Source organism: Vulpes vulpes, chromosome 12 (assembly GCF_048418805.1).
Source record: "Vulpes vulpes isolate BD-2025 chromosome 12, VulVul3, whole genome shotgun sequence".
Classification (NCBI taxonomy): Eukaryota; Metazoa; Chordata; class Mammalia; order Carnivora; family Canidae; genus Vulpes; species Vulpes vulpes.
The window spans coordinates 58191644-58216911 of NC_132791.1; the positions used below are offsets into that span (position 1 = coordinate 58191644).

The 25268-nt window shown below is 38.6% G+C and overlaps 1 long non-coding RNA gene across 1 annotated transcript in view; it reads right to left on the minus strand.

Moving 5' to 3' along the window:
* Nucleotides 1-25268, minus strand: part of LOC140594591 (uncharacterized) — a 148466-nt gene that overhangs the window by 34256 nt on the left and 88942 nt on the right. The window contains exon 4 of the long non-coding RNA XR_011995591.1: nucleotides 18212-18332. This is a non-coding gene — a long non-coding RNA (uncharacterized lncRNA). The remainder of the gene's footprint in view (nucleotides 1-18211; nucleotides 18333-25268) is intronic.

Sequence of the window (25268 nt, forward strand, 5' to 3'; positions counted from 1 at the left end):
TTCTGTTTTTACTGTCTTATTATGAGCATAGCCCACTCACTCCAGGCCCATGAGATGAGTGATTAGGGAGGTGTCAAGTGGAGAAATGCTGCCAAACCTTACAAATGAGTTTGTAGTTAATGTCGACACCAGTTACTTTCCGGATGCTTTCAAATATATGAAGGACACTCTGTGAATGACGAGCTTTTAACCTTGCAGCTGGTCATTTATTTTTCTGATTAGGACGTGCCACTGTCTCAACTTCCAGGTGGTTGTTCACTGAAGGCAATGGAGGTCTCTTGTTTACTAATCTCCAAACTGTGCTATGTGTTCTGGCTTATTGTTGTGTGTGATCCTGCCTGTGTGTGGCCAACATTAGTGGATAATCACTTGTGATCCTTCTCAGTTTGTTGTGTTAGAGAATATCTTAGATTCTAGCATTTACTGAGGGAAAAATTGAGTATATTTTAAGAAAGCAAATGGAATCAGAGTTTCAAAACACAGAGCAAACCCATTCAATAAAATGTGCTTTCCAAAGTAAAATAAGGAATGATGAAGCCCTAGATAAAAACCACTACTCAGAAATGTTTCATGTTAGCCAACTGAATCCTAAGGACCACACCCTCCTACTTAACAATTTAGCATTTCATTTGTTGCATTTATAATTTACTTAATTTCTATCCCTCCCTTCATGTAAACTTTAATAAAATCAGGGATTTTAACAAAATCCCCAGTGGTGTGTACTTTCAGAATTGGGCAAAATCCCTTTATTATGGTAGACTCAGAATGATTGTTTCATTCTCTCCTTGAAAGAAAGCCAGGATTGCTAAGCCTACAGTGGTGCATAATATGGTAAACCAGCTTAATGATGTGTGAATAAAACTATATTAAGAAAAAAGGGGCTTGTGTTCCTGGATTCAAAAGGGCAGAATAAAAAACAATTCTGGGTGCTTCAGGGAGACTGAAAAATCTATACCACAGAGTTCTAGGATTTTTTTTTCTACAAAGCCTGAGAACAACATGAGGAAATTGAAGTATCTTGGACAAAAGGCAAACGCATGAATAACCCACTGGGAGTGAGATCTCAGCTTGGTTTCATATTTACACATTATATCCAGAAGTTAAAATTTTAAAATTCACCGAAGAACTAACCTTGGTTTGAAGGGATGGGTTTAGAGGTTGGAGGGAGAGCACTCTTTTCTTCCCTAACAACATGAAGTCCCAGTGTTCACCGTAGTTGTCATAACAACTGTTTTTAAATAAAATTTGTAGTATTCATCAAATACTGGCATCCAAAACACGGCGCCACCTAAAAAATTATTAGCTATTCTCATCTCCATAAACCTAGCTTGTGTGGCAAAGTGAAGAAAGAAGGTGGAATTCGAGGTCACAGCAGAGAATTGTCAGTGAAGGAAACAAGGTTTCCAAGAATGCCACTGTCCCAATTTGCTTCATTTCTAATTTCTCTCACAAACCATTTCCCACCTGCCTGGGCCAGGAAAGAGCCAGGGTGGGGGGCAGGGGGGACGGGGCTCAGATGATGGAGCTGCTATAAAAATGGTGTAAGGTGCTGTACACTAAGTGAGAAACCCCAGTAGCTGTGATTAAGAGATCTGATTCCAGAAAAAATGCATCTCCTGGAACCACTAAGTTCCAAAAATCCTCTCTCATAGAGGTTATTTCCTAATACTTTAAGGCAAGTCTTAAAATAGTGTCATTCTTGCATATGAAAAATTCAAACAATACAAAAAAACCATTCAGTGAATAATCAACTCCTTTCTTATCCCAAGTTCCCTCCAAAGCTAATCTTGATACCAAGCTTTATTCATATGCAGGCGTATATTTTTATTTTCATTCAAATATTCGGAGCAGTATGCATACTATTTTGTACCTGGCTGTTTTCACTTAACAGATCTTGTAGACTATTCCATATCAGTATGTAGAGAGAGCTGCTTTATTCTTTTTCACAACTACAGAGCTCAGTTCCTGGTGATTGGTATTTAGACTGTTTCCCATGTTTTGCCCCTATAATTAGTACAGCAACAAATACATTTATTCTTTTTTCTTAATTGCTCTAGCTTTATCATAGATCCCCTTGTCTTCCATATTAATCCATGCCAGCTTTCTGATCCCCATATTTCTGCCCTAATAATCTATCGCTGTGGCAGGATAGATCTTGTCATACCTTTACATTGACCTCTTAACAGTTCTCCCCACTACACACATAGAACATATCCAAATTCCTCAGCACATAAAAAACTGCCCAGGGGTCCCATTTGCCTTTTTGGTTAGACCACCTACCAGTCCCTCCCTCTCCCTCCTCCCACTAAATACAATATTCTTGCCCAAACAAGAGTTCTTAAAATGTTTCTAGCTTTCCCATGGATCTATGGCCTTGACACTACTTATCTTTATTCCTTCTAGAAGTTGTTGGTTGTGCCAAGAGTAAAGGTAAGTTTGACAGTTAGCACTGAGCTAGGATCCTTCAGGGAAGCACTATCTAATCTAACTGCTTGCTGCCACAGATTTCCACCTGCTAGTTCCAGATGAGACTCACCTCAGACATTAGCAATTAGCACACCTGCAGTGGTTTGTATGAAGTGGGAATTGATGTGTAGCTAATAACATTTGCCTCCTGACTCCTTGCCTGAACTTCAGATCTTACTTTGCTATGGCCTCTGCAACCCATGAGATACCATAATCAAAATGCCTGGCATGTAAAGGAATATTCAGATAAAAGTTCTTCCTCAAGGCCACTCTGGTTCCTACTCCACTGCCTTGTTCTGATTAAAGATGCAGCTTCATTCCCCAACTCTTAAAAGTTAGCCTCTGGCCCACTTTCATTCAGTCTGACAATATCTGGCATTTCTATTCTTACCAGTCAGCAATTTTCCTTCCTCCAAACACCCTCCATGGTATTATTTTACAGAAGTTAAACATCATATTTCCTCAATTCTAAAGTAGGATGATGTTGTCCAGCTGGTGAAATGCCATTTCAACCATACAAAGATACTGGCACAGGGAAAATACACATTTGTTCATTGAGGAATGACAAACACATGTAACAGAAATATGCTAACAGAGGATAGCTCCTTGTTTCTTTTCCAAAGTCTAACAGCACTGTGTGCCACAGACAATTGAATTGAGCACCCATTTTAAAACGTGATTGTGGCTAACTGGTATACCAGTCATGCATTGTATTCAATGGTGCAGTTGACATTGATACAATGCCGAGCATAAGCAGGAAAATCTTTAATCAATGCCATTTAAAATGAATATGGAATATAAAAAAAATAAAACAAAACAAAATAAAATAAAATAAAATAAAATGAATATGGAGTCTGATTTCTCCTTTCTCTTCACACTCATCAGGAAAGAAGGGGTAAGTTTCTGTTTAGAGCGAGGTCACTTTTACGGAAAAATGGACAGACTATATGTCATGACGAAAATAATGAGTGAACTCCATTTTAAAATGTTCCCCATGGGACCAACTGTTAGATTTATTTGCCTGTACTAAGGCATTGTCTACAAAAGAGCAATATTAAAACACAAACATCTCTCTTGGCAGAGGCAGCCACACATTCAGGCAAAGAGAAAAATCTCTGTACATTTGTAGTTAGCAATTGCTGCTCCATTCAGGATATTTTAAAGTAGATGTTTAAGAAAAAATAAGACATAACTCCTTAAAGAAATAAATTGTTGTAGAAAAGAATATTAATCAGATACTGGTAGGTGAAAGGAAGCAGATTATAAATGAGCATTTTAACATGATCTTGTTTTTATAAATGAAAAAATACGCAAATGTCAAACCCTCTTTCCTCCCCAAAAAACTGAAAGAACAGGTTCCACACTGTTCATAGTGCTGATATCTGAGTCAGGGAATGTGGAAGATTTTTAAATCTTCTTTTCAATTCTTTTTTAAAAAATTTTTATGAACATACATTTCTATAATAAAATGTCCATAAAAGTTATAATTATATGTATATATCTGTACAATTTTCTGTATGTCTTTTTGGGAGTCAGGTTTTTCCATTTCGAAATGTTTCTATGTTTAATTAAAGTGCACTCTCAGTGGAGATGAGCATTTAATGTGAAGGAGAATGAATAAATGGGATTTGAAAGGGAGAAGTATTGTACAGATACCTTGTCTCCTGATAGCTGAACCATGTGGCCTAAGGGAATTATCTTTTTTCTTGGGGCCAAATGAATTCAGGGCAGGTAGAGTGAGCAGAGAAGGTTCTGGGAATGCTCAGGGCATGTGGGCATCTCTTGCTCTCTTCCTGAGGAGTTCCATGAAGTTAATAAAATTTGAGAAAAACTGCCTTTCTGGGTTTCAACATCTGAGCAAAAACTTCCTGAGTCATGGGAGTGGCTGTATAGGTTTTTGAACAGCAGAAATGTTGAGGGAAAAACAAAAGTTCTCTCCAAAAAGAAAAAGGGGGTGAAAGCTTAAACAGTAATCATTTCAAGTTGATACTTACATGATACTTATCATATTATTCCTACACTAAATTGCATATAAATTTAACTTGTATTTTTAAAAATGAATATTTACTTTTTTAAATAAATATTCACACTAAATAAAGTGTGATGTTTGAAGAGGGGAAAGCACAATTTAGTTGACCATAGATATTTCTTGATATGCAAAGTTATCCAGTCCCTCTTCCCTCTCCTGACCTACTCCATGATTCTCTCTTCCATTAGGTCAACAGAAAACAAAGAATATGCCACAGCTCTACTGCCCCAGTGAGGCTGTGCTGGTTTAATTGCATTGGTTTATAGTGAGTGATCTAATCAAATCAAAGTGCAGGCTTTTAAAGCCTTTGAATTCTAAACTCTGAGTGCAACAGTACATCAATTAATAAAAGGGAAGTATTTTTTTTAACTGCACAGTACTTTTTAGTTTATAAAATGCTTTTATATTTTCTCATTTCATCTTCAAACCAACTCAATTTAAGTAGCTATTTCAAGTGTCCATCTCTAGCTTTTCCGTGCTCAGAATCTATTCTTCCCACTTCTTCTGGAAACATACCTCAGTTTTTCCTTAATGGGGCATGCCTCTCCCACTTGCACATGATTCAGATGAGACTGACTATCCCATCCCCAAATCCTTGCTTTTAAGTGACTAGGGCTTCAGCAAACAGTGTATTCTACTTTTCCTGGCCACAGTAATTGGTTCAGAGACAGATACATTACTTAAATCTGTCCTATAGATTAAATTCTGGGTTATACCTGAAGTTGGTAAACCAAGGAGCTCTCAGCTGAAAGCTCCTAGCAATCACTATGACAGGAGAGGCTGCCTGTAATGGTGCCAACCTATCAGAAAGCAGAGCTGAGAGACGGAGAGGGAAGAAGGTCCTGATGAAGCTATTTAGTACCTGAATCAGCCACACCTGAAGCCAGAGATACTCATGTCTTTTAGTTACACAATCCAGTAAGCCACTCTGATCCTTCATCCTGCTGGAGCTGAGTTCATGTCACTCACAATCAAGAGTCTCAGCAGATACAGTCTCTACTCTTCACCAACTCTGGGAAAAGTAGGGCCACTTGGTCCATGCAGCCCTACTCTGAGACACCACTGGTCCCCTGAGGGTGGCTATCTGAATTTCCTTTTGTGCTTAAAAGAAAATGAGTACTCTAAAAAGAGGTGGTTGATAAGTCATAATTCACGGAGTATGAGTTATCACAAACACATTACCATCTATTAGCAGAGATCCACTCATTGAAACCCTAAGTAATAGCAGGCAAGTTTGTAAGGGGATCAAATTCTGATTAGGCAAAACCCATAGAATTAGAATACAGTTTCCAGTGATCAGTTCTGAGATCTTTGCTTGACTTCTTAATCTTCTGAACCTAAGTGTCCCGATAAGCAGTAGATATTAAGAAAATCAATATTTATTTTTTAAATAAAGCACGGTGTTTGAAGAGGGGAAAGCATATTTAGTTGACCATATACCTTTCCTGATACACAATCTAATATTTGTGATAATGCTAAACCCTTCTTCAAAGGGTTTCTGTAAAGATCTATGATACTGTAATATAAAATACTTAGCACGTTGTGGGCACAAAATAGATTCTTAGTAAAAAAAATAGTTCTTATTAATAACTTGGAATGCTTTTAATAATGTGTAAGAGTATACTATCCCCCTGGGGTGCTCTAACCAATAAGGGAAAGTATAAAGCCACTAAAGAAGTCAAGAATGGAGTTAATTGCTGGTGAAAGCAAGCAAGCAGGCACTAACGATTAATATACTAGAATCCACCATTTTCCAAGGGCCAGTACTGCCAAAGAACATTCTTTTAGATTTGAGGACAAGCCTTGATAACCAGCCACCCCAGTTTGACCTAGACTGATGGGTTTCCTGGAACTTGAGACTTTCAGTGTAAAACTAGTAAAGTCCTGGATAATCAGGTATGAATTGGTCACCTCAGCAGCTACCACACCACTACATTTCCTGAGAAGTGAAATCTCCACAGCCTGGAAGGGGAGTAACCTACCAAGGAGGGCATCCGAATGCTCCATCATCACCACAGAAAACCAATGGTTATCACCCTACTGCACTCCAAGAGAACCAGTACCCAGAGTGCCAGGCAGGAATTTTAGAGAGAATGAAGCTACTGACTATCAGTTTCCTTATTCTGTTTAATCCTCAAATGATTAACAACAACAAAATAACTTAAAATCATTTTAACAGTTCCATATTTCAATTATCAAGTGCTGAATTAAAATGGAATGCAAACGCTACAATTTAACACACTGCTAAAACTGAACATGTCTAAAATATTAATAGCAACTCTAAATGATTTATAATGCCCTCTTGGGCATATTTTATGATTTATTGATGTCATTTTAGCTGCTCCATGGGTGACAGAGTCACCTCACTGTGTATGTACTCTGGTGGCTTTCTAGGCTAGTTATTCAGAAAACCACACACTCAGACCTTTCCTGCATGTGCCAGACTGCAGGTGACATAGGAAAAGTAAAGATGTTAATTTTTCCCATAAATCAGAGAACTGTGGGCTAAAAGGGCTTTAAAACTGGTTGCTTCTTGTTTTCTGAAATTCATGCAGGGTCATACTGGAGCTATCTTCAATGAATATGAATTTCGCAACCTCCCTTATTAATTTATAATGTCAGTCTTTGTTGACAAGAAATTCTACTTTAGATCTAACCCTATTACCCTTTCTGCATCAAGCTAATCCTACTTTCTGGAGAAAAAAAAATCCTGATTTCTTTGATAGTTTACTTTCCTTCTTTGACCTAATAATGTATTTTTCAGATCTTTCTGCCCATCCCACAGATATTTTCTGCCCAGTCCTCTACTTTTGAGTTTCTTCTAGTCTCTCAACAGATTTTTTAACGCTCTTTTTTGGTACCCAGTCTCTCTGCTGCTTCTCCCTCTCCAAAGACTGGAAGATCTCATCCTGTCCCCTGGATGGCCAGCCATTCCTGTCCTACCTCTCCACTGACACACGTCTAGACACATATCTAAATAGCAATGACACGGGCCTATAATTTTGGGAAATGCCTCATGTTTAATAATGACCATTCCCCGCTTCAAAACTCCAAACCCCTCAGCCTAGGGATGTTGGGATATGTGGAGTTTTCTGAGAGCCCATGAAATTAAATCATGTTGACAACTGCCTATCTCCCTATCTGATATTATAACCCAGACCCAGGACTCTGTGTAGTATTAATAAACTAGAAAATAACCAAGCAAACGAAAAAGAAACAACAAAAACCCAACCCTCTGAACCTTTTCCTCTGTAATTATTTTTCTATATCCAGTCTGATTCACTTTGTGAACTCTAGTTCATTGTTGCTGACTCATGGTCACTGTATTTTTTCACAGTAGACATAGTCACTTCTTATTTTGGTGACATCTGTTTTTCCTCACTATGTTACAACACTGTAATTATGTAGGCAGGACCCAATGATCCTAAAATACAGTATGTAATTGCTAAAGTTGAAACTCCAGCAAACAATTCACTGCGAGAACCAAAGGCCAAAGAGAGGCCTGGTATATAAATTTGCCACATTTCTTCTTTATCTCAGACATTGAGAAGAGGTGATCATGCTTATAAAGATATAAGTACATGATGGTTACTCAATATGTACCTGTTTATTTGAGTAACTATATATAATTAAGTACCTGCCTTGTCACAGATGTCTAGCGAGCACCAGGCCAAGCCTGGTAGCGAGTATCAGGTACCAGTTGAGGGTTGGGAACTTGGACTAGGTTGAGTGGGAACTCTCACTTGAGGAGTGGGAGTTCTTACTTGAGGAGTGGGAGCTCTCACTTGAGGAGTGGGAGATGTTGATTGGGATCCCTGCAGGAAGGCTCTGAGATGATTAGAAGTACAAAATGTTGACTGTACTGGTGAGTAACATTTGTATAATCAAAAGAAGGGAGTGGGATTGGGCTCGGGAAGCTGTCACACCATGATATCAACCTGACAAAGTCTCTACCAGCCCAGTGAGGAGCTCTGAGCCAAGGGTAGCCTTAGAAGGATCAGCATCGGTGGAGGTGGCCAGGCCGGGAAGCTTGAGAAGAGTTTAGCCTGGGCCCAAGGTGAAGCAGACCTGAAGGAGTTAACAACTGGAAATATCACCTAAGTCCAGGGCTTGATGCTGTGTAGCACATTCTTTCTTCAAAGGGAGTCTGAGAAATACATCTCTGTGTCTGCTGCATAAGCCAAAGCCAAGACCAAAAAGAAAAAAAAAAAAAAGGTACAGGAGATCCAGGGATCGAAATTAAGAACATAGAGCTGAGAATTCTAAACTTGGTGAAATGGGTTCAAACCAAATGAAGGTCAGGATTCTAAAAGGTGGGAGCTAGTGTTATAGCTCAGGAGTGACCTAAGCATTAGGTTTGACACCAGCTGGAATTTAAGACTTTCTTTTATGGGCAAGAAAAGCCACAGGCATGGATGGGTCATTCTGGTTGAAACTGTCAGAGCTGTGATGTAGAGTTAAAACCACATAAAACATTCCATACTATATCTGCTTTAAGCAGGGATCTGACCTGAGAACTTTGGGGAACATATACCATTTGTTCAACATTCTGCTGCTTCACAGGAAAAGCCAAATGGGCATAGATTCCACTGTCAAATACACGTGAATGAAGTTGGGTGTGGTCATTAAGGAGGCAGGCTCTGGCATGCGCTAATCAGTCCAAGCACCAGGATGACTAACTACTTCATCTTCTATGACCTTGAGAAAGCTATTTGTCCTCACAGCCTTGGTTTATTGTATGCAAAACAGGGACCAAAAAAAAAAAAGGATCCACCACCTAGAGCTGTGTTTCAAGACTTGTTACTCAAAGTGTGAGTCCTAGGTGAGCAGTGCCACTATCACCCAGGAACTTGTTAGAAAAGTAGACCATCAAGCTCCACGCCAGACTTATGGAATCAGAATCCACATTTTCACCAACTCCCAGGTGATTTTGTGGGCACAATAAAGGTTGAAAAGCACTGGGTTACTGATATATTGTACCTCAAATGTTTGGCATATAGTAACCACACAACAGATATGACTTGTTATTATTTTTGTTATTATAATTGTTGCAATTTTCATCTTGAATCATCTTGGGCAGGTACATCTCTTAAGAACTTGATCATCCTAATCTGTAAAGAGGAGATCATGACAACATTCAACTGCCTGAAGGCTAGATCATCTCTCAAAGTCCTTCCCAATTTAGGAGATGTCTATGATTCTCATCATGATCATAGAATGGTAATGGCTAAGATTTGACCAGCATTTACTCTGTGTCAGGTGCTGTTCTTGGTGCTTCACATTTCATTTTATTTAATCATCCAATAATGCTATGAGTTAGGTACTATTTTTAATGCCTATTTTACAGATGAATAAACTGAAGCATGGAGGGAACAAAATAACTTGCTCAATAAAACACACAGGGCTCGAGTCAGAATTTGAACTTTGGCAGTCTGATGGGACAATTCATGCCCTCATCCTTACTACTATTCTGTCCCTGCAGCCAGGCCATCAAAGAGAGAGTTAAATGAAACGAAACTAACTACAACACAATCAGGATGATCAGATGCAGCATTTAATACATCATGGCTACGGCAGGCAATATTCAGGTGGTAGGTTCTCAAGTCTGCCTGCACATTTGGCTATTTTTAAAAGAGTGGAGATTTTCAAAACTACAGACTTCTTAAGTCTCATGCCCACAGATTCTGTTTCAGTAATATAGAAATGGGGCTCAAGCTTCTTCTTTTTTTTCCCCCAAGCTGTTAGAGATCAATCTGACGCAGTCAAGATTGAGAATGTGTGGGAACATGGGTTAACAAGCCACCACTTCTGGGTACAGCATGTAGTAAGTTAAACTTCTTTCCAAAGTAATTGGAAGGAATGAGGAGGCAAGGAAGGAAGAGGGAAAGGGAAGGAGGGAGGGAGAGAGGTTAGTTGGTGATGGAGGTATAAACAATCTGCCTTAACTCCCACAACACATATCCTTATGTCTAAGTGGTTTCCTTGCACAAGTTGTAGAATAGAATCATACATCTCCTGAGCCACTATTACTTAGAGGGTTGTTTAATGTTTAATGGCACTGAGTACGAAAATCTTGGTACTACTCAAGGGAGGAATCTATTTCATCATCCTTCCATGAGGGAGAAAACTCTTTCCACCACAAGAAGATGAACACAACCCTCCACACCACCCAGAACAACAGAGGAAGGACTATGCCACAGGTAGAAGAGAGAAGGTGGAGTTGAGTATTCAGATGAGAAGGAGAGATTGGAAGGACCAGCACAGAACCCATAGTTGCTCCCAGGTACAAAGGTAGAGTAGGATATTTGTATTTCCGAGAGCATTCCAAACTCAAGCAGATCTACAGAAACTACAGATAAGGCCTGGATTTGAAGCTAAATTAGCCATGACATTCAGAGAGCCAGAGAACAGTCTGAAAATAGCAATATGGACCCATCCTATCATAGACAGTTTGAGACACTGCAGAGCATGGACTGTGGTTGAAGAAAAGAGGGACACAGGAGTACAGATACCTTAACAGAAAATATTCCAAGTTACATGTGCAGAGGAGGGAGAGAATCAGATTAAATTTCACTTTATGATGGCTGGGAGTTTATTGTTCATATTAATGCTAAACTTGATCACTAGTTTTAATTCCAGGGTTTGGTTTCAACTATTCTCAAAAACGTATTACCTTTGTAAAACCCTTGGTTAAAAAGATCCTCAAAAATATCATACCTGGGAAAAATAAACCCAAGCTGAACATTATGTTACGGTTCTGCTATGCAGTTTTAGTAAACACGAAACATCTAGAAAACAATGCCTCAAGCTTTATTTTGCTCTGAGTGTAACACATTACACAGCCATCCCTCAGAGGCAATGGAAAGATAACAGGTTAGCAAGCAATGTAAAAGGAATCAGTCTTTCCATGAATAGGGTATTCTGAATTGAAAAAGATGGCATAACGGACCAGACGACAATATACACATGAAGAATCCTAAATTCGAATGAAGTGAAATCAATAGCTGGAATGAGGAAGCATTTAAAAACAAACAGACGATCATTTAAAATGAAACTAATTAACATTTATCCTTAAATAAAATATCGCACATTTTACTTTCATTGTTACTTAACATCCCAGAACTCTTCAGGGATGCACCAGCTACAAGGAACTAACCACAGCAGTGAATAATTCATGTGGAATATAGAGCCATAGATAAAAAGAGAAGAGCAGTTGATTGGTTTTTTTCCAAGAAATTGTTAGTGTTACATTACATTTTATTGAACCAACCTCAAAAAATAACAGAGCCTGAACATTATTATCCTCGTTATTACCTTTCCTTTCCAAGTGCCATATCTTGTTCTCTCTTGAGTTGATACATTCTGATTACTTTTGCTTACTTTAGAGATTTGCTTTTTCTGGTGAAAAATGCTTGACTAGAACCTCTCATATTCGAATTTCTTCAAGTTATAACCATTTGCTATCAAACTTAAATAATCTCCCTTATCTTATTAGAATCCATTTGTTCATTTCCAACCTACATCTTCCATTTAATATATGGAAGTGTTCTTTAGTGCCCTTTCTCCCTACCTACAAAGGACAAATGTGTCTTTCATTAGTCATGGTCATGGTGACATCCCCACATCACATAAGGAATCAGGACAGCTGACACAATGTCTGTGCAAATGCGGCTATGGGAGAATTGAGTGTGACTGGAAAGAGTCTGTGGGTCCAGTTCACCTTGGATTAAGCTAGAGAACTGATTTTCAGGACCTTGAAAACAGCTGTGATGGAGCAGACAGTCCATTTAGTGAGAGTCACAGGTGTGGGGCCTGGTTTGGGCTATTTGCCTCTTTTCAGTTCCAGAAAAGCTTCAGTAGCCAGTACTGCCCTGCATTTCCTATCAGGCTTATCATTGTCTGTTGAAACTGTGCCATGTATCCCACTGTATGAATCCAGTGATGCACGAAGTATTTCTTTCATTTGGGGTTTTTGTTTTATGGTTTTGTTTTGGAGGTTTTTTTTTTAAGTTTTGTTTTGTTTTTTTACTATTGTTCAAGGAAACTAAAGTCAGAGCTCCTTATGTTCTGCTTTAAGCTGCTATGCTTTTCTTTCCTATCTTTGATTAAAAAAAAAAAAACTCCAACATATTCCAAAAAAAAGAGTTTATGTTTTGAAATAGTTTCTCAAACCACAGAATATACAAATTGGATTCAAATTTATCTTTGTGAGTTGTAGAAATTGCTTTGGTTCAATAGGGAAAACTTGGGGTGGACTTTGGACAAGTTAAATCATGACTGGTCCAGTCCCTCCCACTTTGTGCTCCTTCTCTCCCCAACCTTTCATCATGAGGTACTTAAAAATAAATCAAGCAAGGAAGCAAGCAAGCACAGGTGTCTTAGTCTATTCAGGATGCTATGGTAAAAATACTGTAGACTGGATGGCTTAAATATCATTTATTTTTCAAAGTTTCAGAGGGTGAGAAGTACAAGATCAAGGTGCCCATGGACCTGGTGTCTGATGAGATCCACTTTCTGGTTCATAGATGATCACCTTTCACTGTGTCTTCACACGGCATTAGGGGCAAGAGTTCTCTGAGTTCTCTTTGATGAAGACACTAATCTCATGCATGTAGGTTCCATCTTTGCATCCTAATCACCTGCTAAAGGCCCTGCCTCCTAATACCATCACATTAGGGGTTCAGATTCCAGCATAGGAATTTGGGGGGTGAGGTGGGCACACAAACATTCTGTCCATAACAACAGGCAACCAGAGTTGCTAGTGTCTTATTTCATAGATCATTTCTTGAATAGCAGCCAGCCTTGTCTTAAGAGGGTTCCTGATGCCATATTCAATATCTACTTTAGCAAGAAATCAGTTTATGTCTTAGATTCCATAAATATAGAATTCCATGATTCTAAATAGTCTCAGGAAGGAATCCTGCTTGTTCTTATCTTGCTACTTTGCTACTCTGGAATTAAATGTACTCCCTTAACGCTGAAGTAATTAATGACGATTTCTGAAGCTGGTTGGCAGAGAACAAGTAGGCACACCAAAGGCATACAAAGTTGTAGCTGAGGCCTCAGCAGCCTAGAGCGGCTTCTTGTGCCTGATTCTGCTGTTTCTGCTGGTGCTTAAATAGAGTCCAAAGTGATCAGCTAAGGCTGGCCTCTGCCAGTACACCCCCTACCCAGGCTACAGTAGTTTTTGTAGGTTCCATGGAGGAAGATTACAATCTTTTAGTGTTCAGTTCAGCTAAGAAGCTCCATACCAATTTTCCTGGGCTTAATTCTCCAGCTTTTTAGATTTCACTCCCTGGCATTTCCCTCATGTCGGGAGTCTTATCCCACCCAGATTCTGGTGCCAGGAACTTTATGGACCCCAAAACACCAGACCTCTTACTTGTCACCCCCTACAAGTAGAGCCTACTTCTATTTTCAGATTCCAGCCTAGGTTCAAGATCTATCACCAAATGAGTAAAAGGAGAGGAAAAACTCACCAATTGCTATTACAGGGTCTCTAACCCCTATATCCTAAAGTCCGTTTAGGTTCCAGGCAGTCATCTACTTTTACATGTAATGCTTTTTAAAAAAGATTAGTAGCAAGCCAAACGGGAGAATTTTGAAAAAGTTCCTGGAATCTATTTTACATGTGCTAAAAATGCATTTAAATATATATTCATTTATACTAGTGGTGAAAGTTGTTGCTTCTAATGGTAAGGAAAGGGGGGGCAAAGTCAGAAAACAGTTGTTTTTCATAAGACAGCACACAGAACTCTCTGACTCTTTAAAATATGACCATTTGTATATTTCAAAATATAAAACCAAAAGAAAATTAAGAATAAATACTACTTTGAGATAAAACAGACAAAAAACTCTGCAGAGAAGAAGCAAATCACATACAGACTCAGAAAAAGAAGGGCTTCAGAATTTTCAGCAACAACACTAGAAGCCAGAGGCAATGGAGAAATGCTTTATAGTTTTTGAGGAAACTAGTTTCCAAATTAGAAATCTGCTTTCAATCAAACTCATATATCCTTGGTGTAAAATCAAGATAACTTTAGGCATACAAGGCACATTAGCCAGGTTAAGTTAATACAGCAGAAACTACTCTAGACAGTTGCTATGGTTAAGTGTTTGTATCTACCCCCTCCCCAAATTCATATGTTGAAATTCTAAGCCCAAATGGATGGTATTAGAAGGGGGTGCCTTTGGGAGTGGTGAGTTCATGAGATGGAACCCTCATGAATGAAACTGATGCCCTAAAAACAAAACAAAACAAAAAAGAAACTGATGCCCTTCTGAAAGAGACCCAAGAAGGCTCCCTTGTCCCTTCTACCATGTGAGGGCATGCTGAGAAGTCAGCAGGCTGTGAGCTGGAAGAGGATGTTCACCAAATTCCGGCCATGCTGGCACCCTGATCATGGATTTCCAGCCTTCAGAACCGTGAGAAATAAGTTTCTGCTGGTTTTAAGTTTGTGGTATTCTGTTACAGCGGCCCAAACACACTAAGATATCAATTTAGGCCAAAAAGACTAGTGATAAGATGCAGAAAGCTCACAGACTGGGAGAAAATGGACGGCACTTCCAGGAGTGACAGCCCAGCACAGACCTGCCCATTGAGGGAGTTGGCGCCTCGGACAGAAGCCACTAAATCACAGGTGCCATTTCCAACCTCTGCATCTGCCATCATCAAGAGGCTGTAAAATCAGATGCTTCAGTCACACTTTAGACTCCAGAACCCTGCTGGGCTGCCTCACCCAGATATGCACCTGCCAAGCGGAAGCCTTTGCTATGCCTCTTTCCCAAGTAATACGGCCCTGGATCTAGATTCTGACTCTGGCCCAAATGCAGCTGACGGGTAGAATCAGAAAATGTCTGTAATCCAACAACTGGAAAATGACCTAAAACATGTTGTTTGTTAAGAATATAGAATTTATGGGCACCTGAGTGGCTCAGTGGTTGAGGAACTTGCCTTTGGCTCAGGTCATGATCCTGGAAATACTGGGATCTAGTCCCACAACAGGGTCCCCACAGGGAGCCTGCCTCTCCCTCTGCCTATGTCCCTGCCTCTCTGTCTCTGTCTCTCATGAATACATAAACAAAAAATCTTTAAAAAAAAAAAGAATATAGAATTTATAATGTGGGAAACTCTTCAAAGAGTGGGAAGGCAGCCTGAATGGCAAACAACCATACACACATCCTTAAACTTCTACCTCTTACAGACTCTTTCTTATGAAGCAACCAAAAGATACTACTGGTGTTTCAGCACCAAACAAAAGAATGAATCAAGAAAAGAGAGAGAGATCAAATTAGGAAATAGGAGACCTGACACACGGAGGCAGGCAAAAGTGGTTCCCAAAATGATGATGAAGGGAACGTCCAGTGTGAGCAGGAAGACAAAGTCCACACAGAGGGATGGGAACAGGGAAGAATCTGCTAGATCACCTAATGTTATTAACTCTTATCAAAGTATCCAGAGAATGATGACAAGCACAGAGAATACTAAACAATAGGAGGTGGGCGGGGGGAGTGGGGCGGGGGGTGGGGGCTGATAGGGAAGGCAAGGCATAATAGGACTTGCACAGGCATGGTAGAGTAAACACTCTTTACACTGATGATAGAGAAGTGATGTAACTATAACAGGAGGCTGGGGTAGGAAGGGAAGAAGATGCATTAGAAGGGAGAATACAGTGGGGTATAAACACTAGCTCTTCATCTTCTACTTTAGGAAGCCAAACATAGTATCTAACATTGAGAAAACAAGAAATAATAATATAAGCGTGTTACTTAGAATGTGAAAATAAACACCACAAGAATGTTTTTTTTAAGGGTTTTTTTTTAAGTTGCTTATTGTTGCCTTGAGGGCACAGCATATTAGAGTGGAAAAGAGTGAAGATCACTATTTTTCAATTATAATCCTGACAGCATTATTTCACTTTTAAAGTCATGTATATACATACATACATGTATGTAGACACATATACACGCCTATACATACGTATGTATGTAGACACGCTTGTAGATATATATTCATACACACTAATTAAAATTTTTAAATTAAATTTAGGGAAAAACAACTCTTGGTGGTTCATCTGCAGCCTTCTTCTCTTAAGATTCATGCATCTCTTGTCTCTCCCTTTTCGGTGGTACACCTGCTGATTCTATAAACCATTCTCTCCTCCTGTCAAGATGACAAACTACATTAGCCACTGGCTCCTTTCTGAAAATCAACCCTAGAGAAACTACAGAAGCCAGAGGGAAAGTTGAATTTGAGGAACTAGCAACAAAGAATAAACTAAAATAAAACACTATGAAAAGTCCCTGGGGAGTCTGCAGACTCAGGAAATGAATGAGAGGGCAGGGACATGGTAGGGGGTTATATGGCTTCAGCCTGGGGGAAGGCAGCCAGAGGAGGACAGCTTTCTGTTCTGCTCTTGCTTCTCCCCTACATGGACAGTCTGTGGATCGCCCCAGAAACAGGCAGCAATAGCTAAGGCTGCAGAGGTCAGCTGGGTATAATAAGGGCAGTGCAAAAGCCCTGCAGGAGTAAGGAGGGATGAAAACAGGGAATGTGTACTGACCAGCTACCCTTGGGTATTCACCACTGGACCCCCTCCCACTCTAAACCCCCAGGACAAGCAGAGCAAACCTATGGAAACTGTTCTGTTTCTAGAGTCTAGAGACTATTTCCCATTTCCCACTTAAATGGGAAATACACACTAGAAAACTTATTTCTGGATGGTGGGCAAATGGGAATGATCACCAACAGCTCTGTGGACCCTGAGGCTCTCTTCCCTGGCTTTAATTTAGCTACAGGTACATCAAATAGAGTCTGGGCTGTAGCCATTTCCCAGCCCATAACCATGTGTAGTAATTGATAGTCAAAGTTGAGGAGGGGTTCTCGGGACCAAAAAAAAACACACACACAAAAACAAAACAGAACTAAAAAACAGAAATCCATTTAAGGACTACAACTATTATATAAGCAAAACAGCAAACTCAACAGTAAAGATCATCTGAATCAGAATTATGAGAAGGGACAGACTGAGCAATTAAAGTGTAAAGTAATGATGATAAATATATTAAGAAGTAAAGGCTGATGTCAGAAATATGAAGTAAGAACGAGAAAACATTTAAAAAGGACCAAATTGAGTAGAAGGTATGAAATATGTAATAGCTGAAGTGAATAAAACAATAGTTAAGATATAAAGCAAGATGGATAAAGGTGATGAATAAATCAATGAATTGAAAGATCAGATGGACAGGGACATCTGGGTGGCTCAGTAGGTTAAGTGTCCGATTCTTGATTTCGGCTCAGGTCACAATCTCAGGTTTGTGGGATCAAGCACTGCAGTAGGCTTCATGTTGGGCATGGAGCCTGCTTAAGATTCTCTCTCTCCCTCTACCTCTGCCTCTCCCCCCAACTCTTGCACCTGTGCGTGTGTGTGTGTGCGTGCTCGCACACTCTCTCTCTCAAATAAATAAATCTTTAAAAAAATAAAGAAATAACAGATGGACAAACAGAGATTAGCATAAAAGGGAAAAGAGAAGAAATATAGAAGAAAGCTAGAAGATGTGAAGGGTGGGAGCAAGAGTGCGGTGATTTGTGTCCCCTTGGCTAGGCTAAATCCAGTTCCCTCATACCCCATTTCCTGTACATTACCATTTAGGTGGGCCATAAGCCAGATTCCTGGGAAAGATCTGAAGGGCACTGTCCGTAACCTGCTAGCTCACCTCACTGGTGGGAAGCAGCCATGGAGTTTCCAACCTCTGCACCTTGCATAGATCCTCACTAAGCTTCACCGACCTCCAGACCAGGTGTGTGCTTGGCAATTGTGATGAAAGACTCTGGTTTCTGTAAAAAACACGTATATCAAGGTTAGAGGCAAAAAGAACTAACAGGAATTCCCATCTGTCCTCACAGGCTCCAGATTGTGCTTGTGAGTTCCAACATGTCTTTACTTCCATCTTCCATTCCCAACCTCCCGATCTATAGTGTTAAAGCTCCCACTGGATATAAAAACCATAGTCTTACAAATACTGTTTAACCAGTGTTCACATTTCATAAGGTCAAATCCATGCTATATATATATATATATATATATATATATATATATATATCCCCCTTTCCCACTCCTATCATACTGATATTATCTCAAATTTTAGTTCTAAGTTGTTTTGGATATATTTGTAAGTTTGTTCTTTTTCTCACTTTGGTCCTTAATAAAAACATTAACTTTACCAAGGAACTGTATCACCTTTAATCATATTTCTTGAATATTGAGTACTGCTTCCAATACATGTTTTCAGTACAACATCTTTTTCAGTCTTACCTAAATATATGTGTGTGTGTATGTGTGTGTGTATGTGTGTGTATATATATATATTTTTTTAAGCCATCACACTGGAAAGACAATTTGGCTAAATATAAAACTTGAGGGTCAAAGTTATTTTCCTTTATATTTAGAAAGTATTTTCCCATTTGTCATTTTGTGCCCATTGTTCAACCTGATTCTTGTTCTCATTAATGATCTCTTTTTTTTCTCTGGAAGTTTTAAAAATTCTTTCCTTGTATTTGATGTCCTTTTTTTTTTTAATTAATTTTTATTGGTGTTCAATTTACCAACATACAGAAAAACACCCAGTGCTCATCCCGTCAAGTGTCCACCTCAGTACCCGTCACCCATTCCCCTCCAACACCCGCCCTCCTCCCCTTCCAACACCCCTAGTTCATTTCCCCAAGTTAGGAGTCTTTATGTTCTGTCTCCCTTCCTGATATTTCCCAACATTTCTTTTCCCTTCCTTTATATTCCCTTTCACTATTATTTATATTCCCCAAATGAATGAGAACATACACTGTCCTTCTCTGATTGACTTATTTCACTCAGCATAATACCCTCCAGTTCCATCCACGTTGAAGCAAATGGTGGGTATTTGTCGTTTCTAATTGCTGAGTAATATTCCATTGTATACATAAACCACATCTTCTTTATCCATTCATCTTTCGATGGACACCGAGGCTCCTTCCACAGTTTGGCTATTGTGACCATACATCGGGGTGCAGGTGTCCCGAAGTTTCATTGCATCTGAATCTTTGGGGTAAATCCCCAACAGTGCAATTGCTGGGTCGTAGGGCAGGTCTATTTTTAACTCTTTGAGGAACCTCCACACAGTTTTCCAGAGTGGCTGCACCAGTTCACATTCCCACCAACAGTGTAAGAGGGTTCCCTTTTCTCCGCATCCTCTCCAACATTTGTTGTTTCCTGCCTTGTTAATTTTCCCCATTCTCACTGGTGTGAGGTGGTATCTCATTGTGGTTTCGATTTGTATTTCCCTGATGGCAAGTGATGCAGAGCATTTTCTCAGGTGCATGTTGGGCATGTCCATGTCTTCCTCTGTGAGATTTCTCTTCATGTCTTTTGCCCATTTCATGATTGGATTGTTTGTTTCTTTGGTGTTGAGTTTAATAAGTTCTTTATAGATTTTGGAAACTAGCCCTTTATCTGATATGGTATTTGATGTCCTTAAGTTTTTTGCTTATTTCTTTATAATTTGTCCTCTCTTTCTCTATTTGCGTATAATAGAGTTCAATCAGAGAAGCAGAACTATTATGACATCGGTGTGTGTGTGTATGTTTACAATAACAATTACATATATATACACACACACATAAGTTCACTAAATTACTTGTCTAGTTAGGAGAAATATACAGATGTTGATAAGATTAAGAAATTAATAAGAACAGGGGTGCCTGGGTGGCTCAGTCCATTAAGCATCTGACTTCAGCTCAGGTCATGATCTCAGGGCCTGGGATCAAGCCCTGTGTTGGGCTCCCTGCTCAGCAGAGAGCCTGTTTCTCCCTCTCCCAATTCCCCTCCCTCCCAGTGCCCCTCCCCTCACTGCGCATGCAGTCTCTCTCTCTCAAATAAATAAATAAAATCTTTAGAAAAAAAGAATTAATAAGAACAAGTAAACATGGAGTAAGGGTCTTAAGGGAAGCTACACTTGAACAAAAACAGAATAATTTTTTGACCAAGCAGAAAACAAAAAGAAAATACAGTAAACTGAAAACAAGAGATGTGGTAGGAGAAGTAATTTCTAAAACAACAGCAATCACAATAAGTGTAAATGGAATTAAATCACAAGTTAAAAAAAAATACTCTCTAATAGTATTAAGAAGTAAAAACAAATTCCAAAAATATGTTGTCTATAAGAAATATTCATATTCTGTCTCCCTTCCTGATATTTCCCAACATAAAACCTAAAGACACATAAAAAAAACAGCAATGAAAGTAGCTGACAAAAAAAGAAGTTGAGATAAAAGATAAAACAATAAAGTAAGAAGATATAACCATCATAAACATATATGGACCTAATAATATGTTACTGTAACTGACAGCATACAGAGAGAAACATATAGTTGTAATTTTTAACACCCAGTTATGAGAAATGTATTAAGTAAACAAAAATTAAGTAGATTTTTAATCTAAATAATATTACTGGTAGGCTTATACTATTAATTATACTGTTCAGACCTTTGATAGGTATGTTCTGATGGTACGATGTATATAATATGTATCTTTGGGTATATATACATGCCATAATAATTCATGTAACTAATGGCAAATATACATTTTTGGAAACATACACATATTAACATGAATGTATCATGTCTACAAGAAGTCTTAATAAACTCGCCCAGAATAATGTCTTATACATTATATCTTTCAAACATAATGGAATAATACCAGAAATAAATAACAGAATTTCTTTATATGTCCCATATTTTGAAAATACCACATCATTGGATAACTCATAGGTTAAAAATGAAATTATAATCAAACTGAAGAAATATCAAGGAGTGCTTGGGTGGCTCAGTTGGTTAATTATCCTACTCTTGGTTGTGGCTCAGGTCATGATCTCAAGGTCATGAGACTGAGCCTCAAGTCAGGTTCCACACTCAGTGGAGGGGTCTGCTTGAGATTCATGCAGAATCTCTCTGTCCCTCTTTCATGCATGCTCTCTCTCCCTCTTTCATGCATGCTCTCTCTCTCTCTCTCAAATAAATAAATAAATAAATCTTTTAAAATGAAGAAATATAAAAAAATGAAGAAATATCTAGCATTAAACGAACATGAAAACACAAAATGTATGCCGCATAACTAAAGAAATATTTACAAGGGCATTTATACATTTAAATATGTTTATCAGGAAACAATAAATGTTGAAAAGAAATATGCTCAGCATCCAGCTCAAGAAGTAATAAAAAAAAAAGGGACATCAAAAGAAACTCAAAGAAGGAAAAAAAATGTGATAAAGGATGTAACAAGAAACAATATAGTAACTTTTTTAAGTGAAGGAAATTAAAAAGACTAAAAGTTCTATTTTTGAAAGATAACCAACACAAATCTCTGATAAAACTGATAAGGAGGGGCACCTGGGTGGTTCAGGCAGTTAAGCACCTGCCTCCAGCTCCAGGTGGTATCTTGGGGTCCTGGGATCCAGCCCCATGTCAGGCTCCCTGCTCAGTGTGGAGTCTGCTTTTCCCTCTCCTTCTCCCCTTCCCCCCTGTTCATGAGCACTCTCTCTCAAGTAAAAAAATAAAAAATCTTTTTAAAAAATGGACTTAGTGGGGAAAAAAGAAAGTAAAAACTAAACAAAGTATGATCAAATAATGAAGAGGAGAAAACAATTTCAGATTTTAAAAGAAAGCATAGATATAGGCATAAAAAATTCCCCAAAAAATACGTGAAATGCCAAACTGGCACAAAAAGAAAAGGATAATTTAAAACAGATTCACAAGGATTAAAGAAATTTAACTGGTAGTTAAAAATCCATCTCAAAATCTCTAGACCTGGATGCTTTTTAAATGGAATCTATTAAACTTTTAAAAACACAATTCCTATGTTATGTAAGTTGTTCCCAAAAATGCAAAAAAAAAAAAATCTCAGTTCATTTTATGAAACTAGTATAATCTTACTTCCCTCAAGGCTTCTGGATTTTAAGACATAATTCATAAAGTGTTCCCCACTCTCAGATTATAGAGGATTTATCCACATCTTTCCTGGTACTTACATGCTTTCATTTTATTTTAACATTTATGTCTCTGATCCATTTGGAATTTATTCTGGTACATACTGTAAATAATGAATCCAATTTTCTCTATTCCCATATGGCTACACACACTGGTGTGCTGGAGCTGGCTCATGCCAGCTCATAAGAGATGATTGTTAAATTTTCAGGAATTTTGTGAGCTGATTGCTAAACACAGCCATTATTACAAAATAGGGAAAATCTATTAAGTCTAATCTATAGAGAAAATCCTTTTTTTAATATTATTTATTTATGATAGTCATACAGAGAGAGAGAGAGGCAGAGACAAGGCAGAGATACAGGCAGAGGGAGAAGCAGACTCCATGCACCGGGAGCCCGATGTGGGATTCGATCCCGGGTCTCCAGGATCGCGCCCTGGGCCAAAGGCAGGCACCAAACCGCTGCGCCACCCAGGAATCCCCGAGAAAATCTAAATTTGGTTTGGTAATGACTTTTTAGATAAAATTCCAAAGGCATGCTCCATGAAAGTAATCATTGGTAAGCTGGACTTCTTTAAAATTAAAAACTCTATTTTGCAAAAGACATTGTCAAGAGAATAAGAAGATGAATCACAAACTGGGAGAAAGTATTTGCAAAAGACACATCTAATAAAGGACTTTATCCAAAATACACAAAGAGCTCTTAAAACTCAATAGTAAGAAAATTAAAAACCTGATTTATAAGAGGGATAAAAGACCTAAATAGACACTTTGCCAAAGAAGATATACAGTCAGCAAATGAGCATATAAAAGGATGCTCCACATCATATGTCATTAGAGAAATGCAAACTAAAACAATAATGAGATACCACTAACATCTATTGGAAGAGCTAAAATCCACAAACTGACAACACCAAATACTGATGAGGATGTGGAGCAATAGGAACTCTCATTCATTGGTGGTGGAATGCAAAATCAAATAGCTACTTTGGAAGACAATTTGGTGATTTCTTACAAAACTGATCATGCTCTCATCATGTAATTCAACAATGGCCCTTCTTGGTATTTATTAAAATGAGTTGAAATTTTACTTAGAAACCTCCCCTCCGAATATTTAGAGTAGCTTTATTTGTAACAACCATAACCAAGATGCCTTTCAGTAGGCAAATGGGTACACTGTGGTACATTAAGACAATGGAATATTATTCAATGCCAAAAAGAAGTGAGCAAAAATATAAATGCATATTACTAAATGGAAAAAGCCAATCTGAAAAGACTGCATACTACAAAATTCTAAGTATATGATATTCTCAGAAAGACAAAGTAAGAGACAGTAAAAAAAAAAATAGTAATAAATAAATAAAAATCAATGGTTACCAGAGGTTATGGAGGAGGAAGGATGAATCAGAGGAGAACACAGAAGATTCGTAGGGCAGTGAAAATATTCTGTATGATACTATAATGGTGGGAATGTCATCACATATTTGTCAAAACCCATAGAATGTGCAACACCAAGAGTGAACCCTAATATACACTTGTACTTTGTGTAGTTATTATGTGTCATTATAGGTTCATCAATTGTAACAAATGTACCACTCTTGTGCAGGATGTTGATAGTGTAGGAGGCTGGTGGAGGACAGGGTTATATAAGGGAACTCTCTTTACTTTCCCCTCAGTTTTACTATGAACCTAAAACTGCTCTAAAAAATAAATCTACTTAAAATAAGAAAAGCAAGCATGCCCGGGTGGCTCAGTCAGTTAAGTGGCTGTCTTCGGCTTCAGGTCATGATCTCAGGATCCTGGGTGCAAGCCCCACTTTGGGCTCCTTACTCAGCGTCCCCGCTTCTCTCTCCTCCTCTACCCTTCCTCCCCTGCTTGTGGGATCTCTGTCTCTCTCTTTCCCTCTCTTTCTCTTTCTCCTTCTCTCTCAAATAAATAAATAAAATTTTAAAAATAAAATAAGAAATGCAAAGTGAGGCATTATCTTGCTTCTATAATATGAGCAGATATTAGAAAGTTGGGTCATGCCCGGTGTTGGTGGAGAGGCAACAATATCAGGCTCTGCTGTTGGCCATGTAGACTGGCACACATCCTGTCATACTGGCAAATCTATAGCAAATTAAGTGTAGTCAAATTAAGTGTGCACATATGTGATAGGTACTCAGAAAGGGGGTTCTAAATATGTCTCACACCTATCCATACAGGGACATGCAAGAGGTCATACATTTTGAAGTTGTTCATAGGGACAGAGTATTGGAGGCTCTCTAGGTGCTCATCCAGAATGGGAGAAGGGAAGACATGCATTGGTGAAATCTGGTGGTTGAGCAGCTAGAAAGCCACAGACTCAAATATATATGGTGACATGTATAATATTAAAAACACAGTGAAGGGATCCCTGGGTGGCACAGCGGTTTAGCGCCTGCCTTTGGCCCAGGGTGTGATCCTGGAAACCCGGGATCGAATCCCACGTCCGGCTCCCGGTGCATGGAGCCTACTTCTCCCTCTGCCTATGTCTCTGCCTCTCTCTCTCTCTCTCTCTCTCTCTCTCTCTGTTTGTGACTATCATAAATAAATAAAAATTTTAAAAAAACACAGTGAAATAAAATAAATATATAGAATGAAGTACAGAAGTATACAGAATGAAGTAAATTTTTAGATAGACCACCAAAGAACACATACAAATAAAAAGATGCACATTAAATACATTGGAAGAGTTTCCCATGCAGTAGAAGAGGAATAGGAGCAAAGTACGTGCATAA